This window comes from Grammomys surdaster, unplaced genomic scaffold (genome assembly GCF_004785775.1).
Source record: "Grammomys surdaster isolate TR1022 unplaced genomic scaffold, NIH_TR_1.0 97, whole genome shotgun sequence".
Lineage (NCBI taxonomy): Eukaryota > Metazoa > Chordata > Mammalia > Rodentia > Muridae > Grammomys > Grammomys surdaster.
In genome coordinates this window covers 5,466,576-5,473,119 of record NW_021604576.1, presented here as the reverse complement: position 1 = coordinate 5,473,119, position 6,544 = coordinate 5,466,576, and the positions used below count along the sequence as shown (strand labels likewise).

The 6,544-nt window shown below is 39.5% G+C and overlaps 1 pseudogene; it reads right to left on the bottom strand.

Moving 5' to 3' along the window:
* Positions 1–2,506: 2,506 nt before the first annotated feature.
* Positions 2,507–4,958, bottom strand: LOC114631590 (annotated as a pseudogene).
* Positions 4,959–6,544: the final 1,586 nt, after the last annotated feature.

Below are 6,544 nucleotides of genomic sequence, written 5' to 3'. Positions count from 1 at the left end.
TTAAGACAATGAGTGTCCCCCACCATGTCCAGTAATTTTTTCAATACTGGTTTACACTGTCCACCTCGGATCCTTCTGCTTGCTTTCCACATTCTTGCCTCTTCACCAACACAGCCAGCTCCTTGGCCCTCTATTTAGACTTTTCATTCTCTTATTACCTAGACACTCTGTCTCTCTAATTTTTTTAAATTTCTTTTGTGCTTTTATACTCCTTTATTCTTAGTCTACAGTTAATCTTGTTAAAAGAAGCACTTGCTATTTTACTGTAAATTTTTTTCCCACTGATTTTAACCTCACACAATTCTGTAGTTGCTAAGTATATACTGACATATAATATCAATGTATAATATATGTATACAGGTATATCTAAATATACCTAAATTTGCCATCGATATAAACCATTCTCTGAAAACAATTCCTAATATTATTCTAGAAATACCTTAAAGTGAGGCTTAAAGTTATTTTTAATTGGATTAATTTGTATCCTAGTTTTAAAATCTATCTTCTTTGTTTCTTCTTGCTATCTATCTATCTATCTATCTATCTATCTATCTATCTATCTATCTCTTTTGCCTTCCTGTCTTAACACACACATACATACTGCACCACAAACATAGTTAACTCCTCTTCTCCCTTATGACCTACTGTTTGCTGATGCTGTAGTATAGTGTAACTCTCAAGGTTTACAGTCCTAATGTTTAGGGCTCCTTTATGCATTGTCTTTATATACCAGCCATATGTTTTTAAGTGAAGCAAGAAGCCATCCCAGCTGTTTTGAAATATACTCTAATACGATGGGACACATACTCTTCATCAGATGCAGAGTGGTTGAGTTGTAGAAACAGTAAGAAATGAGAAGCTAACCTTTTTTTTAAACCTTTTACTTCATGGTATCTAAGATTAGTATTTTCCAGTACTGCTAAATACTTTTTATTTCTTAAGGGTTTCACTCTGTAGCCTAGGACTTTCAGTAATTGCGTATAAAGATTGTAGCATCATCTATATGTCCATATAACCAATTTGTGTAAAATAAGATGCCTAACTTTTAAGATTGATTCTATTATTTATAATTATGGGTATTATGTGTCTATGTGTAGGTATATAGTCATGTGTAGGTGTTCCAGTGAAAGCTAGAGGCATCAAGATCCCCGAACATAGAGTTAGGAGGCTATGAGTCAACCTACATGGGTGTCAGGTATCATAGTCAGGTCTTGTGCCAAAATAGTACTATTTTGACCCCTGAGTGTCTCTCCGGCCCCAATAAGATATAGAATTCTATTTTCAACTAAATGATCCTATGTTCCTTTAGCACACTAACATGTTATTAATGTAGATGTTTGGTGTTAAGATATTTAATAACTGTAAGGACCCCCGAAGAGGACCCCCCAACTCAAGTCCCAATCAGCGCGCACCCAAGGAGACAGGAGAGACTGACTGGATGCAAATGGCAAAAGGCAGTTTACTAATGAGGGCCCTCAGATCGAAACTCATCCCATGCAGGGGAGAGAATCGACGAAGACCCCAGGAAGTTTAGAACTTTTATAGAGGGAGGCACAAGGGGGAAGGGAAAAGTGGGAAATTCTGGTGCGGTTACATATAATTGGATATTTCAAACATCAGCACTTTGCATAAGCAATCATTTTGACAGGCTGGATGACCCACTATTTTTGACCATGAAACCTCAGACCTTCTAGGATAAACACCAGGTGGCCCATTACTCACTTGGGCATGTTTAGACTGGTCAAGATATGTCTTCGGTTGTTTCTACATTTTTGGTCACCTTGTCCCTAGAGGTGCTTGATATTTTTATTATGGCTATTCTCAGCAAGCTCAGCAAGCAGTCTGGTGGTCCTTGCCAAGTTGTTGGTGGTCTCTGCTGAGTTGTTTTAATTTTTTACTCTCACAATAACATACTCTATTTTAAATATCTTTGGCTTTATTTTAGTAATGCTGTTCAAACTTTTGACTAACTTACTATACTTCATATTAATTGAATTTTGAAAACTTATTTTCAGGAGCTTTTATTTCTTTATTGTTAGATACAACATATAAATATATAAAAAGAGAGAACTGGAGATTTTCTTGGGCTTCAAAAACAAAAACAAAGAGGTCTCAAAATCTTTTCTCTGAAAGTATAAAACATGAGTGTGCTCCGACCAAGGTTGATACTGCAGGCCAGAGGCAGCAGGAGCTGGACAAGCACCACTTCTGTACCAGAGCCTGGACCTAATAGCTTCTCTACTACCAGCTGTTCACGAGGGGCAGGATGCTGTGCCAGGAAACTACCTAAACAGGACTCCCCTCCAAAAGAGAGAAGAAATGGAAGTACAGTCATTAAAGCTCCTTCTTCCTTTTTCAAACCAGCTCTCCTGGGCCTGATACCACTTAGTTGACATTTATCAAAACCCATCCATCTTAGTTCCTAACCAGAGCCAGAAGGTGTCCAAAATTTTCTGGGGAGAGGAAGGGGCTAGTGTGATACCAAACAGATCTTTATTTGAAGTCATCATTGGTGCCATTTCTCAAGGCTTATTTGTTTGCTAGCCTGTTCTTTCAGCTGCATGACCAGGCCCAGGGATTTGATGACTTCTCGAAGGCCTCAGAAGTATTTAGTCTGCAGTATCAGAGCAGATTCTGCCTTATTCACAAAGGTCTCAAATCATACTCTGGCTGATCCATCATCTTAGAGAGCAAAAACCAGCCTGGTCCTTGCTGTACAATCTCCTTGAGCTCTTCCATGGCCCTCTCTTCCATCTTCCTGATTTGAGTCATGGCTTCATTAAAGCTGGACATCTGGGAATACAGCTCTTTCTCTTCATTATCTACCAGACAGGTCCCAGTAGAGCTGGCTTCCAACTGAACTTGTTGTTCTTCATTGGGCCTGCTGAGGGGACTCAGCTTCTTGACTCTATCTACATATCTCAGAGTGTTTAAAGTATATTCAGAGAAGCTTATGAAGACATAAATTACTTGTGACCTACTTTTAATAAGGGTTCAACCTCCCCTGTAGCACACTACTCAGCAGAGGTAGTGGAAGAGAAAAGATATTATGGGAGAAGTGGATCTGTTCAGCAATAGTTCTTTGGAGGTGAGCTCGATCTTCTTGGGCAGCAATTCAGCCCAGCATCTCAGTCCCATTGCAAACACTAAATATGATTCAGCCATGGTAGATCAGTCCTCTAGGCAGGCAGACACCAGGCACAAACTGGCAGCTACAGTCCAGTCCTTTCAGCAAGCAGACACCAGGCAACTCCTGACGAAACCACCAGGCTCGCCAACCAGCCTGAGGCAAGGCTGCTGAAGTAGCAAGCAGGTCCTTGGTGAGATTCTCTCAACAGCAGCATTACTACAAGTTGAGCTCAACAACACTATGAAAGGTAAATCAACACATGTGTGTCTTTAGTGAAGAACAGCAAGGCAGAGCAAACCAAACCAAGGCTCAGAGCTCATCTTCCCCTGTCTGTGAGGTCATACTTACACTTCTTCATTAATTGTCCTTTCATGTGTCTGCTATATCAAAACATTCTTTCTCCTGTGTCTGCTTCAGGAAAATAGTCTTCCATGTGTTTGCTTTAGCAAGACATCCTTTCACCTGTGTGCTACAGCAAAATATCATTTGGCATAATTAAGTTTCCAAAGAACTAGAAGTTTCCACTTCAAGCTTATGCTTGCTGAGATCATCGCTATCATGCACGTCCTTGAGTTCTCCCCAGTGAATAAGTTCCTCAGCACCCATGTCAGCTTGCTCTCACTGAATGAGGTATGAGCCTTGCTCTGTCCCAGCGTCCTGATGCCTGCCTTCAGAGCCAGGAGAGGCTTGATAATTTCTGAACCCTCCATGGTAGTCTGTCAGTCAGCATGAGAAGTGTCTGCTCCTCTTTCATTCCCTGCTATAACCACCAAAGAGAATTTGCCATGTAACCTTCCTTCTGCTTAAGAAGAATCTGGAAGCAGGCATGGGACGGAGAGGAACTGGAGTTGGCAAATGTTTGTCCAGAAGTCCAGTAGGTGCTGCCCGTGCTGATCATCTTGATGATGTCAGACATCATCAAAACAGTTAAGCAGACACTCCTGCGGTGCCACAACCTGCACCTGCTGCTTGCTGTCTTGTAGCACATGTAAGTTGGCGTTTTTTTCTTTTCTTTTCTTTTCTTTTGAGCAGATCAAACACCTTCCCATTGTAGATCTCGAACAATGTCATATAAACTTCCAAGTTTAAGTTCCGGTATCGAGACTGATTTTTCAGAAGGAAGACGTCCTTGCATAGATCCCTTTAGATGCATTCTTACTTTTATCAGACAGGTCTCCACCTACTGTATCTTCCCACTGCCTGTCTGTCCATAGGCAAAGCCTGTTACTATTCCCCCTTCAAAAATCATCTGTATCAGTGGCCTGCAGTCTTGCTGTGAACCTGTAGATGATTCTTTGGAAGCTGATTTATCAAAGGCAATGCAGAAAGCCTGGGTCTCCAGGTACTTCCTTAAGTTCACTTGTAATGAGTTCATGCGCCAGGAACAGACACTTGCTGGGAACAGATATCCCATCAATTTCTTCCTTGATCAGTTCTTGTTTATTCGTGGCCACTTCCTAACACAGACACAGATCCTATGCTCTTCAATAGGGTCAGCCACAGTAAGTGGGTTACATTCCATACTAATCTGAAATTATTTAATCATCTAGGCAAACTCCCAGTTTGGAAAGCTGCTGTTATATTCATGAGCTTGCTTTATTCTTATCTCCAAGTTCTGGGCCCTCTTCTCTTCCTGCTTGTTTTTCATTTTCTACATCTCCTTCACAATACATGATTTCCTCTGAACTGAATTCACAGAGTTTGAAGAATAGGTGCTTCAAGTGGAGTGCTCTTGCTTTTCTGCCTCCTCACTGGCAGCACATGTCAGCAGAGTGGTGGTTTCCAAGCTTCTTGCATTTGTGTTACACATTGGTGTTCCTGAGTTCATGGAGTTACCTCAAGCCCAATTGTTTCCTGGTCTCTCCATCAACATTCAATGAAGCAATGACTTAATTCACAGTGCCAATATAAGCACAGTGAATTTTGTTTCATTGGAATGGACTGAAAGAGGTACAACAAATGGCAAAGATATTGATGACATGGCTAGAATAAACCCAGAGCATCTTTCCTTATGACCAAAGGACAGTCTGCCACTGCAGGAAAATGTAACTGTCCCATAGCAAAAACTTAAATCAATTATTTCCAAAATTCCAGCTCCAAAATAAGACCTTTGAAGCTGCTCCACTCACATTTCCTCTGTTTCAGAGGTTCGAATCCCTCCTCAAGAGAATGAAATGGAGTAGGAACTGCCTGTGCCTTCAAACTCTTGCATAAACAGTTTCCCATTCCCAAGGGAATCCTAGGCCCTGATGCTCCACAGTGACAGAATTACCATTGTTGATGGTCAGGAACTAACTTTTAAAATGAAAATAATTTGGATTTCTGTTATTATATATTCAAATATATAAATAAATATGTGTATTTGTGAAATCTTTGAACACTATTACATTTAATTTTAATGATTTTGTTCATTTGATGTGTAAAATTTAACATCCTGTTCATAACCAAAATGGAAAAAACTAATGAAAGAAAGACACTATAAAGAGAAAGAAAACATAGATATTTTCTCAGACCATAAGACTCTTTATAAAATTAATTTTTAACTTTTCAAATTGCAATTAAAATATATATTACTCTCCCTTCCCTTTTCTTACTCCAGTGAATATTCCCTTTTCTCCTGCAAATCTCTCCTAAATCTTCATCACTATTTACACCATATGTGTGTGTGTGTGTGTGTGTGTGTGTGTGTGTGTGTATATATATATATATATGTATATATATATATATATATGCTTGCTGAGTTCATTTAGAGTTGAGTATAAAAGATGTCAGAATCAATCTCTTTGAGTTGGCTAGACAATTAGAGGTCTCATTCCTGAGAAAAGTTTAATTCTCCTTTTCTCAACACCCGTTAATTGCCTATTATTTTTTGTCTAAGGGTGAGAACCCTGGGATTTTCCTACTTTTATGTTAGCATGACTACTGCTATTCCTATTTCTCAGATCATGTTTAGACAGTCACACACCACCGCGGTATCTGAGGCTTAGCCTTGCCCTCAGTCAAAGTTTGTAGTTCTAGGCAATCTAAACTCACATCAGACTTTCTGTTCTTCTGTCTTTTGTAATATTCCTATCCCCTGTTCTGCAATGTTTCCTGGCATTTGGGTGAAAAGAGTTGTCTTTGTATTTGTTTGAGCCTGAATCCCAAGAATCAATTAGGTTCTGCATTATAACTAGTTGAAATATTCTGTAATGAAAGAGAAAAGAAAGCTGAGAAGAGAAGCTTCTTTAATAAGAGGTGAGAGCTATATTTATCTCAGGGTATAAGCATATTTTATAGTACTGTTAGGAATTAGAGTAAAATGGCCATAATAGGTTATCTTCTAAGATGTATGACCTCGCTAGCCTTAGATTGTTGGGTAGGATTCTACAACCAGGCAAGGCTTCTCCCTTGTGGAGTGGGAATTAAGTACAA